Below are 14109 nucleotides of genomic sequence, written 5' to 3' on the forward strand. Positions count from 1 at the left end.
TTTACTGGACACACCAGAGACAACTTTATCAGTGCAGCTGAAAATACGATGAATGATGTCCGTTTCAAAACGTGAGGTTCCAAACCAACCGTGCACCACCCAAAGTGTTCAAAGGCACGGAAAGCGAATGGCCACTTGCTAGGGGTCTGACAGAAACGGATCAATGTCATATGGGTACTGAACCAATTTTTAGTGATTCAGATTGTTCTGATGGAAACCGAAGGGAACTCTCCCTCAACGTTTTGCAATTGTTCTTCTTGTGTTTAACGTAATGAACAGTATATTGTCAGTAACGAGGGTGGAGGTGCGGCAGGATCGTGAGGTTTCAGTGTGGGACATAGACACAGGAAGTCAAATATCCACAGCGCACGGGAGAGCTGTTTGGTCCAGGATCACTGCCATCTTCTCTTACTAAACCAACAAATGACATTATTGGAAAATGCTGGTAGCATCTTGGAAATATAAATCGATTTAAGACTTCAGGACTAGTGACACTCCTTTTCCATGTGCATCTCCACCTGCGTTTGCACACTCTTCCTTTTTATTGAATGTCTCCTGACTTCCAACTTTATATTCAGCTTCTCTTTTATTACTTCCTTTTCAACCATTTTCCCAGTCTCCGATTTTGTATCAGAACTGTTCCATCTTTCACATTGCCCAGGACTTCGAACTGAACAAATAACTCTGTTTCTATTTCGTTAGATAGCAGATGACCAGAGACTGGAAGGCAGTGTTGTTCCGAAATCTCATCCATGATTCACCCCGAGTCCACAGGGAGCAAGACGTTTACACGCAGCAGAATACGACACCATGTTCTCCAAACCGCCGATGCCAACTGAAAGCGGCCACTGCAGCTTCAATCAGGGCTTCCTGCCAAACCCTGGGACACATCTCGTGGAAACTCCTTTCTCATTAACTGCTCTTCCCGTGGGAAAGGAACAAAACTTCCATTTTAAATTGAAAATTCAGGAGATTGGAAGGTTGTTCCTGTTCTTGGAACGTGGTATAAACAAAACTCCTATCTTGAAAATAAGAAGTGGTAAACGTTTTAGGCCGGAAGAACAAAGAAAATGTTGATTGTGAGGACTCTGTCTTGTCAGCAGATGGGAAATTCCCAATACTGTAAACAGAAATGGTTGGGTTTCCTAAGGTAATTTTCCGACTGATTTACTGCTGCCAGAGTGAATGGAAATCACTTCATATGAAAATATTCGGGTTGAATCTTAAATGCCGGGACAAGTGTTAAATAGATTGTAATGTTTTGAAGAAATAACAAAAGTGAAAGATGTGAATGATGTTCTTCGTGATTGGGAGGAATGAGCTGGATCTTTGCAAATTGTTGTGCCAGGTGAATTATGCTCAGAATGAAATAGCAAACTAATTCATCCTGTGCCAACCCTGGATATCTCAGTTCGGTGCAATGTGAGGTGTTTAATCAGAGAGTCGTGCGTCCAAGCCCCATACTAGTCGTTTTCACTGTTTAATAGAGTTCCAGCTCTTCGTTCCACATGCAGAATTGCAAGCCAACGCTGGTGGAGCATTCTTGTTGCTTTCATAGACACATATGTCCTCCTGCTTTGATCACATGTCGGTTTCTGAGTGAAAACTGTCTGCACTTTCCTGGAAGTGCCAGAGACAAATTTATCAGTGCAGCTGAAAATACTATGATTGATGTCCATTTTACAACATGAGATTCCACTACATCCGTGCACCAACCAAAGTGTTCAAAGACACAGAACGCGAATGGCCATTTGTTAATGGTCTGACAGAGACGGCTTAATGTCTCATGGGCCCTGAACGACAATTAACTGATTCAAACTGTGCTGATGGAACGGAACGGAGCTCTCCCTGTACATTTTGCAATTGTTCTTGTTGTGTGCTCATGTAAGTTTATGTAATGAACGGTTTAGCACCAGTAACGAGGATGGGGGTGGGGAAGGATTCTGAGGTTTCAGTGTGGGACAGACGTGATCTGATCGAACGGGTAAGTCAAATATTCCCAGAACATGAGAGAGCTGATTGGTCCAGGATCACTCCCATCTTCTGTTTCAGAATCAACAAATGAAATTGCTGGAAAATCTCAGCAGGTCCGGTCGCATCTTGAAAATGAAAACCGAATGAGATTTCGGGACTGGTGACACTTCTTGTTCCATCTCCATGTCCCTCTGCCTTTCTACAAACTTCCTTCTTATTGAATATGTCCTGACTTCAAACTTTATATTCAGCTTCACTTTCATTGCTTCCTCTCCAAACATTTTCCCAGTCTCTAAAATTGTATCATGCTTGTTCTATCTCTCACTTTCCCCAGGACTTCCAACTGAACAAATAACTCTGTTTCTATTTCCTTAGATACCAGATGGCCAGAGATTGGAAGACATAGGAGGACGGTTAGCGCTTTCAGAATATCTAGTCTGCTCCGCCATTCGATCTTGGCTAATATCGTTCTTAACTCCATTCTCCAGTCCTCTACCTGAACACTTACTCCCCAGTCTTAGGATCCAGTCTTTTACCCAGAGTGGGTCCTAATCCGTCTCAAAACCCTCCACATGTGTTGGCAGCTGTTACACCGTGTCTACGTGTCATCAATCTCAGTTTCAGTGATTCTGGCAAACACGAACTGTTCTGAGCAGCTCGATCGGCTCTCTGGCCCCACTGTGATCCTGCGGGGGAGCAGTAATCATCTTCATCTCCTCCGGAAAGGATCGGCGCTTCAAAACAAAAAATGGACAGAAAGAAAGATAGGCTTGTGTGTCAAGATATGTGGTGGTAATTGCTTTCTGACCTGGTCAGTAACCTTACTCTGTATATCCCCGCAAATTCTAGCTGTCGTGATGAAAGGGAATACAAGTCCAATTTATTGCCATCTACGCTTTTATTCGATATGTATTCTTCCTTGTTCTGAATATGCAGGGAGTTTCCAGCACTGATGGTCACCATTTCTAAGAGTGCATGCCGCGAGCCCTGATCTTTTCTGGAGAGTAGCAGTATCAGTTTGTGCGAAAGTGGCCCAGTACAAAGCTTAGAAGAAACATTGTTGTTCCCTCTTTCCGGGCGACAGTCTTTCATATCATGATCGATGGGGCTTTATTGCATTCTCATCAGCAAACCTTGTTTTGAATTTACTCGCCCAATACTGCTGTAGCGGTGAAAAGAATATAATTCCGAATACCTGCTGCGTGAATTTCATTTTCAAATTTCTATTAGCAGTGGTCCTTCATATATGGTGATGTCTATATCACTGCTGGCCATCCTGTTTAAGAGTGCCGTTACATATGTTCCTCTGTCTTGGCGCTGCAGGGAAAATTGTCTGCGCCGTTTCAGCCAATATTTCTTGGATATTTCAACATGGTATTCTTTATTTTTTCAATCATGTCCTCTTTAAGGACACAGTTACCGGGCACTGATCCTTTCTGTAACAACAGTACCGCATTTGCTTGACATGCGAAGGTGGCCTGGATCAGTAACAAGGAGAGCATTCATTTCCTTCCGTCACAGCGAACACTGGATTCATGATGTTAATCTCTGTCAAATGCATCCGAAAATGTGCTCTGAAAGCTACATTTGAACGCTGTCTGGCGTTTCTCAACATGTGTCAACCAAAAGCAGAAATCCTCAATCATAGTTTGGAGCAGTTCACATATTCGAGTTTCGAAGCAGCAGACACGCATACAGTTCATTCAGTCAACTACGGGAATGAAAAGATTTACAGGCACAGATGAACTATCGACTCATACTGGTAATAATATTACTGTGTGGCCTGAAGTCTAAGCCTTGTTGTCACTGAAAATGAGGAAATCACAGACAGGCTGCCGAATGACGCAGTATGTATTTTGTTTTCTTGTTCTCACAGAGTTCCAGGAAAGTATGACAGCGAGGGAGAGGAATGCAAGTCAAGTGCAGCTATGGTGAAACACATTCTGTCTAATTCAGTCATCAACAAGAAACGTGAATGCGACGAATGCGGGAAACCTTTTCACAACTCGAACAAAGAGCAATCATGAACAGTGACCACCTCTTTGACATCTCAGATCGCCTTTGACCTTCCCTGAATATGTATAGAAACTAATTTTTGTACACCTCAAAGTGAGAAGTGTTTGATTTACCGACAATAAATGAGTCGCATGTCCTTGATTGCCACATAGGTTTCCAACTCAGCTTGCAGCCAGGTGGCAGTTGCTCATGGCTCTGCTGGATAATGCACTATTATGAAGAAAGAAAAGGAAAGGTGGAACTCTTATTGGCTCTGGGTTTCGAATAATCTTGCTACGTGTTCTGCCATTCTCGGATTCCAGTGCTAAACCAGTTTTTCAGTTCATCCGTGCAGCAGGAGAGTCGGCGTTTCTGGCAGGAGCAGAATTCATCATCTCCAGTGATCACTTTATCTGAGGAGAGAAAATGAACAAAGTTTCACACAGCGACTAATCGGAATTGCATTCCGTTTCAGCATGGCAGCAGATATGGGCTAGCAAATTCAAAGCCAGATTTGCTGATGAGAACAACAAGCACGACCGCTCAGATAGAGCAATTCCTTCCCACCGCTTATTCTGCAGGACTGGTGCAGTTGCTGTGAGTGTGCTGCAGGGTATCATCAGGTACATGCTCTTGGGTTTCCGGTTTTGGCCTGTGTGCTCGCGTGGCTCAGCAACCTGAGACTCTGATTTCAGATTCCACTTCTTAAGAAGGCTTGTGTTTGCATCCCTGCGCGGCCACGTGTGCTAATGGATTAAGCTGGCAACGTTTTGCAGGAATGAGTTTTGTTAAAGTTGAACAGAAAAAAAAGCAGTCATTTCTTCTAACCCGGCTGTGATGTGGCACAGCAGAAAACAACCAACATGTCAGTGCCCATGTTTTCCCCTTGTGCTGTAGTTGTCACGTTCCCCTCCAGCTCGAAAGTCCACCAGCATAATACGCGACTCAAAAGCAGGCTGCGCCAAGTCCTCATATTCCAGACAATTTGCACTTTTCACCATTTTCTCTGAAAGTGAATGGAGATACTTCTTTTCCTGTTGATGTGAAATTAGGTTCTACATTGAATCTGCTCGCAGTTTTCTGTTGTTGTTGTGAAAAGGAGGAAAATTGCGATATGAAACTTGGTTACTTTTCCCTAATTTCCATAATTTCTGTCCTGATGAGAGAGGCTGGTGATTGGTCCTCTCGATCCGGTGGAGACATCAGCCCAATTGTTAACCTCATCTAATCGAGACTGTAATTGGTAATCTTCACTTTTCATGGTTCATTGTTAGTCAGTTCTGATTCATGTTACTTGAGCACTTTCCTGGGAGTATTGATGCACTAAGGCACTAGTGCATTGAAAGCACCATTTGGAATTGCCTCGCTGCAATTTGTGTGAGCAGCTCATGACCCAGACGACTCGCTCTGCCTCACAGGCAGCATTCATGAGTCCGTGTGTCTGAAAATAGGTTCTCTTTGTCAGTTCTGCTTCTGTTCATGAGTTGTCAGTTTTCGGTTTCGCTGGAGAGCTGCAGGGGCAACATGATTTGTGAGGTATTTTCCACAGCCAAAATCTCCCACTGAGAAGTTGGGAATGTGTCAAGAAGAATGGTCATTGGCAGCCTAAGACCAGAAAAAAATGATTCGTTGCTAGTTTTAACCGAAGCAGCCTAAGGGAGTTATCTCAAATGGGAGAGTACTGACTTTGCATGCGAGAGATTGCGGAGTTGCTAGCTCCGTTCTCCATCCCCTTTTATGGCGGCACCGTGGCTCAGTGGTTAGCACTGCCGCCTCACAGCACGAGTGTTCCATGCTTGATTCCTGTGCGTAGTTTGCACATTCTCCCTGCATCTGCGTGGGTTTCTTCCCACACTCCAAAGATGTGCAAGGCAGGTGAATTTGACATGCTAATTTGCCCATAATGATCGGTGCATTAGTTGGTGGGAAATTGGTCTGGGTGGGTTACTCTTTGGAGGGTCGGTGTGGACTAGTTGCGCTAAAGGGCCTGTTTCCATACTGTAGGGAATCTAATCTAACCATCTTCCAGAAAACCAGCCCAACGCACTGACCAAGTGATGAGTGCCTATTCAAACTGGTGTTCGCCACAGCAGCATCTCAGAGGGTCTGAGCCCGTAAACAACCGCTCTATTTGCCAAATTTTCACGTTTATTCTTTTTCAACTTTCCTGTCTGTATACAGATCAATATGCCTTTGAAATGTTGAGAGTATACCAGACTCCAACACTAAATCTGACAATTCATTCCAAACACGCAAAACAATGTCCTTCAGATCCCTTTTAAATTTTACCACTCTCCCCTTAAAACATTGTTCCCTTGTTTTGAACTTGCCTGCCTTGGGAAGAAATGTTCATTGACCATTTACTCTACCGTCTCCTTCATATTGATATAAACCTCTGTAAGCCCATCCCTCAGCTCCCAAGCTCCACGGAAAATTTTCACATCCAATTCAGCTTTACGCTACAGTCCAAACACTATAAGCCTTGCAACATCCTCAAAAGTATTATTGAACTTACGCCAAGTTCGCCATTGAAAGGGCGTATGGGTAAGTACCTGAGGTGAGGCGATGCTGAAACACTAATCATGAAAAACGTGGTTACGGGGGTTTGTGTGGCAGCGTGGCAGAGGTGTTCAAGGAGCTGTCTTTAAACTATAACCTCAATCTAGTCATTGATTTGAATTCCCACCACGACCAGAACCACAGGTGAAGTCGAGAACTCTGTTTTTCATGAAATACCTATAAACATTGAGATGTCAGGATTTGATCTCATATTAGGCTGTTTTTTGACAGGAACTTTCATTAACTAAGGCTGAGGGACTGCCCAAGCTTAACGATTCAAAACTATGCGTGCATTTCCTTGACTATTCGAACACAGGAACTCGGACTCATTTTTGTGTGTTTCACAGTTACTCGGTGTAAATTTAAAACAACCTCTGGTTATGCAGAAGAGTTCAAAGCTGGATATTCTCCACTGAAAATGCACAGGAAGAGGCAATGTCTTATTGCTTTTGCTTCGAACTGATAACTTAGCCTGTTTAAACTGACAGGATAACGTGGATCCATCCATCCTCTTGGGCACCTTTCGTCGCGTTAATATCCGCAAAGGTAAACTCACACTAAGAGTAATGGGCTCATTGTGGTGAATTGTTAAGGCGTGGTGTGTGCTTCTGAGTGAATAGCGGTCAGTAAATACTGACACTAATATTGAACGTTGCAACACCAGCTCCTCACTCACTTGCTGTCTCATGCCTCCCAGTCATCATTGCCTTTCACATTTTCCCCTCGTCCGTTCCACTTCTCAATTTATTCCCGACCGTTTGCAAGTGTTCCCTTAGAAACTGCAGCTTTAGGAAACGTATTACTGGGATAAAGTCATTACTCAATGTTATGGGATGCACCATCAATCCCTAATTACCCGAGAGATTGAGATTTTGAGTTACTCCGCAGAACCCTGGATATCCTCAGTACCGGGGTACAGGCATGATGCCATGAGGCAAGGATTTAGGCCTAGTGACATTGAAGGAACAGCGAGATATTTTCAAGTGTGAAACGCTAGATCCTTGGAGGGGTCATTGCGGTGATAGCATTCACGGGTATTTGCTGCCATTGTCCTTCCAGACAGATGCTGATTGATCACTGAATTGTTCTGGCAGGATCCGTGTGTGTGTTCTGTGTGCAACCAGGATTTAGTTTTCATTCGGATAATTCTCAAGAAGAGAATTAAATCTTCACTTCCTGACTGGAAATTAAAGCCTGTTCTGGGCAACTTAAACTCAGACCCGTATGCAGGGATGTCCATTCATACTGCAGTCGGATTTGGGACCTGACCTGTACAAATTCTTGTGCCTGCTCTTCACGTCATAATCGTCTTCGTCAGCAGTGTGTCTCTCTCCAAGTTTCCAAGTCGGTTCATATTATCATCCTGGGTTTCAATGTAAAGAAGGCAATGCTTGATAAACTGATGTTGTTCAGCAGATATACTGCAGCAAGTTAAGTAAAGACTGATGCAAGCACGAGCTCGTTTTGAGCTGTGCTGATGTTGTGGCAGCAAGAAAGGCATCGTTAAACTCGCCTCATTCCGGATGACGGGCTCGAAATGACCAGTGGTTTCTCGCTGAATTAGTTCAAGCTCTGGAATGTAAAAGACTTCAAATATGAAAGTACAGTGAAAGGAAATGGTTCACAGATTGGGGAATTCCTAGTGAAACAGAGCAGCAATTGTGTTTGCTGATTTTTCACTATGTGAATGCTGTTTCCCTGATGTGGACGTTTACATTACCTATAGACAAACTGTCACAGCGCTAAACCCGGTCTTTGGGTCAGTGACGGAATTGGTAACACGCCTGACGTCGAGTTAGGGGATTGTCGGTTCGCATTTAAAATCACGAGGATGCAGCGTGCTAGTCCATTCCTGTTGCCTGTCAGGAAAGGAAGGGTTTGGTTTTGTTGAATTTGCAGTTTCTTTCGTCCACTTCAAATTCTAGCTCAGAGCAACGTCTCTCATTGTCTGTAGAACTGGCTTTGGTTTAACCAAAAGCTGCCTTTTGGCGGTTGAAATTGCATGTTGGAGCGGACAGCTGAAGTGAAGCACAAGGAACTGGTCAAATCCTGAGAACTCTGCCACTCTCGGGGAATGTGTCTGTGTGTCTCTTTCTGTGGGAGACACGACGTGGGTAATAACACAGTGTGACTATGTCAAACTTCAATCCCATTGTTGTGTCATCTAAGATCAAAGCGAGAACCTCACTGCCATTTGCACTGGAAACATCAGAAGACATAAAGTTATGGACCAAAGCTGGAAACTGGGAATAGAATAGATGAATGTCTTTAAACCAGACTGCACCATGGGCCAAATGGGATTTTCCGTACTGCAAAACTTGAAGACGAGTAGAAAGCAATCTGCAGTGAAACTGATCAGAAATGAAAGGGAAAAGCCATTTCATTGAGAATAAGTGCAAGAGCGTCTGTCTTCATTCCGTGTAATTTCATAGTTAGGATTTGGAACTCTAACCGCCATACTGTTGATTCTATTCTTGGACAGGGAATGAACGTTTTATTGTGCAAATATATCGTGGTACCAGTATTTCTTACCACTGGTCCGTACCTGGTAATGCTGGGTTTTGTGCTACGTTATCAAAAATCAAAAAGATGCAGGTTTTGGAAATCTGAACTAAAAACGAGAATTGATAGAAAAACCCGCTACACCTGGCAACATCTGTGGAGAAAAGCGAATTTTATTTTTAGATGGACAGGAAACAAGTTAGTTATAGATTTCTAGATTATACTGTTGGGAAAATGATAATTTTACCTGTCGAATTAGGATATTTATCAAAATCACTCTTGAGCTTACAAACGTCGAATTTACAATCTTAAAAGGACTTAATCAGCTGTCATGCTACTTTCATTTTCCTGAGGTGGTGGAAGTCTATGTTTTAATGGCTACATTTCCTTTTGCTTTCTGTTATTTAGCAGTCACGCCGAATGGAGAATTGTTTCTTTCAGTGTCTGCCTCAATATGTGTCTTTGTTTTTTTCTATACGTGTCTCTGTATCCTCCTAGGCCTTTTTCACATTCTCCGACTCTCTGGCTCTCCATATCCCTCATTTCCCATTTCTGCTCATGAAAAGCCTGACATTCAGAGACAGTTTGAGATTCGTACTGCTGAGAGGCTTTCTGACTCCTGGCTGGAGTCGGTCGAAGTTGTCTCACATTCTCTGGATAATGCGCCTGTCACTTCGACCTGAGGCAAGGAGACATTTCTTCCTCAAAATCTAAAGACCCTTTCGAAGTTAAAGTTGAATTCCTTATCCAACTGATATTTGAAGAAGAACAAGGATGCATTTACTGTTGGTGTACAACGAATGAATGGTGACAGCAGAGAATGAGGGTAATCACATCGTGGTGTCAGTGCCATTACAACAACCTTCCCCCGGAATGCTGCAGTGTCTCCTGCCTCACCAATTAATTTCCACAAAACTGGGAATGAAGGAATCAGAATAAGAGGATGAGAAGCAGAAGTGCTTGTGGAACTGCGGGAAGAATCTCCAGGTTAAAATAGTAGTTAAATAGAGCAACATACACTACTGGATTTAAACCAGGAAAATGAAGCCGGAACGCGAAATCAAAATATACAGCAATTCAAACAGGACACGGAGTTTCTCGATGAGCAACACAATACTTGCGAGAAATAACGAGCTTTCAATGCAATGAGCAGGCATCAGTGTGATGGGAGGTGCTTTCACCAGCTAAGCCACGGCGCCACGTTAAAAGCCAGATTTGTCGTCCATATGTGCAATGTCTGAACCACTTGATCACAGGAATTCGAAAACGCGTTTTATGTATTAGCGATGCTCAGTATGAATGGCAATCAAACTCTGCTTGTGCAAAAGCAGACATTTCAATGCTGAGCATGCCCCACTGAAAAGGCACAGAAAAAGACAGTATTCTCTTGCCTTGGCATCCAACAGATATTTTCATCTGTTTAAACTGACAGAATAAAGAGGATGTGCTCATCTCCTCTCGCGTCCCATTAACCACGTTAATACACACGCAAGGAATTTCAAACCAAGATGAACAGGCTCATTGGCAGCATTGACAGCAATGGTGTGTGAGTCATTGCGAACAGTGAGAAATAAATGCTGAACCTATAGCACTGACACTGAGCCTTGCACCATCAGTTCCACACTCACATCTTGTGTCATGTCTCCTCGGCATCAGAGCATTTGACTTTAATTATTCTACCCTGCACCTCTCCTCAAATTATTCCCGACCGCTTGCAGTGTCGAATTAGTGCATGCAATTATTAGAAATACATTTCTAGGACAGATTTGTCTTTCAATAGATAAAATTCACTGCCCATCCCTAATTATCCCAAAGATGTAGGGGACGAGTTACTTTTGTTAACTCCTCAAATCCTTAGTATGGACGTACTGACAAGAAACCGCTAGAGATGGAGTTCCTGGATTGCGGAAAGCAGACCGACCCCAAACTGCTCACGTAACTCACCCAGGGAAGAGCAGATGGACCCCACTCTGTCAATGTAACTCAACCAGGGGACAGAAGTCTGACATCACACGATCAATGTAACTCAACGAGGTAATTATGGCCTGACTGCACTCTGTTAATGTAACTCACCCAGGGAAGAGTAGACTGACGCCACTCTGTCAATGTTAGTCATCCAGCGAATAGCAGACTTACCCAACACTTTATATGTAACCCACCCAGCAAATAGCAGACTAACACGACTCAGTCAGTATAATTTACCCAAGAAAGAGCAGACTGATGCCACTCTGTCAACGTAACTCACTCAGAGAAGAGCAGGCTGTACCCATTCTGTCTCTGTCACTCATCCAGGAAAGAGCAGGCTGGTCTGATTCTGTCAATGAAACACAAGCAGGGAGACGAGCCTGACTCCACTCTGTCAAAGTAACTCACTCAGAGAAGAGAAGACTTATTCCATTCTGTCTATGTGAATCATCCAGCGAAGACAGTAATGAAACCACACTTGCTGTTAAACTCAGACAGAGAAGAGCAGACTGTCACGACTTTGAGAAAGTAACACGCCCATGGAGGAGCAGACTGACACCACTCTCTTAACGTAGCTCACCCAGGGAAAAACAGACTGAGTGTATCATTTGCGTATGTTGCTGTACAAGAGTCATTGTTCAAGTACAGCATCAAGGTACACTGGGAGATACCCAAAAGGAGTCTCCCCCGATTGGTGCATATACACTTTTCTCCCCTGCAATCCACGATCTGGAATGCTGTGGTCGGTAGCGTGTCAGGCTTGGGGCTGTAGTTAGCCTGGGGTTCGGGTGGTGACACGAGATTTGCCCAAATTGACCCCCCCCCCCCGACTATCAGGGTCAGGCTAGTCGCCTCCCGCGGAAGCAGACAGCTGGCATTTCTCGCCAGGCTCTCAGTAATTTGCTGGGCAGACTACCTCTGGGCTGTGTGCAAACATATCTAACAAGTGTAGCCAACATCTAATATCTCATTTTGTCGAATGAACAAAGCAAATGCTCTGTTCCCTTTACATCTAGCAATGGCCCTTCGCAGCTCCCAACCCACTGGCGTCGCATTTCCGCCATGTATCTCCAGCAGGCAAATTCCCCTCCTGCTTTAACTTCGCTCTCTAGACACGGCCGTCTCCCTTCGGGGTTCGGGTATGTCATTAATGACCTTTGCCCGGCTTGGGGTTAGGTCCATGATCTGGTTTGATTGGTTGCCATGCCCCAGGGCTCCTATCATCTGTACTACATTCTGCACTGCATCTCGCAGGGCGGGGGTGGGGCGACTGCACCACTATATTCACCTGTCTACAGATGTCGGAGAAGGATCTTTCTATTCCACACCACGAGACTCCCTCATTGCTCTTCTGAGTCTTACTTTGCTCATAGAATATCTATTTCCCATGTCAGGTGCCCCTTTTGCCGTGGTGGCTACTTCTAAGTGCAAGTCACCGGCGCGGCATGGATCCCTGCATTAATCTTAATTATCGAATTTATAGTCGTACTTGCTACTGAACTGCTATGGGTCGCATGTAAAGATCTACTTCGTCCTATCAGTTAAGATAACTGTCAGCTGCTACATCCCAGACGCTCCTGCCCTTATGAATAGTCCTACCAGGGCGCTTGTCAACAGTGTTAACTTGGGGCAGCCCCACATTTGCTTAAGTCTTCTCATAAATACTTGCTCTAAATTGGTTTTGGTGTTGTGCGATATCTCCTCAGTCCCAGCTGCAAGTTTGTAATGGCTGGCGTGTATCCACGTGGCTGTTCCGGCGATCTTAACAGCTATCTGTGCTGTAAAGCGTACTTGAAACGGTCACCGCCACCTCTTTGCCTTCCTGTTTTCCCTCCTGAAGTCTTTTGCCACTATTCAGGCTCCTGGTTATAGATCGTACATCTTACCTTCTGCTGATTGGGGTAGTGCTGTCTTCGCTTGATTCTGTATTTGGGACAGAAGTGTAGAGAGTTTCATGCAGTAACACAACATCTCATCCTCACAGTGGTCTGTATTCTGGCTTCCCTGACGTCTCGGGACAATTCCTGTGTTTGGCTGCCGACCAAACAAAATCTCAAACGGACTAAGATTAGCTCTCCCTCTCCTCCTAGATCTCATACACATTAGCACAATTGGAAGTGCCTTTGTCCATGCCATCCCTAGTTCCTCACAGCATTTTGTCAATTTATTTTTAAGGTAGAATTTTCTCTTTCCGCTGCCCTACCGCTCGTTTGGTGGTAGGCACAGTGTTATCTCATGTTTCTTCTTAAATACTCACTAATATACTGTAGGGCATTATGGAGAAATGGTGTCCCACTGTCACTACTAAGCCTAGAGTGTAGGTTTGCTCGCTGAGCTGTAGATTTGATATCCAGACGTTTCATTACCTGGCAAATGGAGGTTCGGGGGCTAGTGTAGGTTAGGTGGGCTTGGATCGGTGCAACATCGAGAGCCAAAGGGCCTGTACTGCGCTGTATTATTCTATGATCTTTGTTCTAGGTAACATCATCAGTGACGAACTCCAAGTGAAGAGAAACCGTTGTCTCCTGCTTTCTAGTTATATGTTTGTCCAGGATGGAGTTCGTGGGGTTTGTGGCGATGCCATTTCCTGTTTGTTTTCTGAGGGGTTGATAGATGCTATCTAGATATATATGTCTTTTTTATGGCGTTGCGGTTGGAGTGCTAGGCCTCAAGGAATTCTCTGGCATGTCTTTGCTTAGCCTGTCCCAGGATAGATGTGTTGTCCCAGTCAAAATGGTGTTTTTGTTTCATCCATGCGAAGGGCTACGAGGGAGAGAGGGTCGTGTCTTTTTGTGGCTAGCTGGTGTTCTGTATCCTGGTAGCTAACTTTCTTCCTGTTTGTCCTACGCAGTGTTTGTGGCAGTCCTTGCATGGAATTTTGTATATGACGTTGGTTTTATCCATGGGTTGCACTGGGTCTTTTAAATTTGTTGGTTTTGTTTGAGACTTTTGGTGGGATTCCGAGGGGTCATAGTTGTCTGGCTGCCACGTTTGAGACTTCAGTGATGTATTGAAAGGTCGATAGGGTTTCTGGCTGTGTTAGGTCTACTTGTCGTGGTTTGTTCCTGAGGAATCTGTGGACTGTATTTTTTAAGTATCCGTTCTTCTTGAATA

This window comes from Chiloscyllium plagiosum, unplaced genomic scaffold (genome assembly GCF_037043375.1).
Source record: "Chiloscyllium plagiosum isolate Xiang-an unplaced genomic scaffold, Cpla_swu_hap1 HiC_scaffold_42, whole genome shotgun sequence".
In the NCBI taxonomy this organism is placed as follows: domain Eukaryota; kingdom Metazoa; phylum Chordata; class Chondrichthyes; order Orectolobiformes; family Hemiscylliidae; genus Chiloscyllium; species Chiloscyllium plagiosum.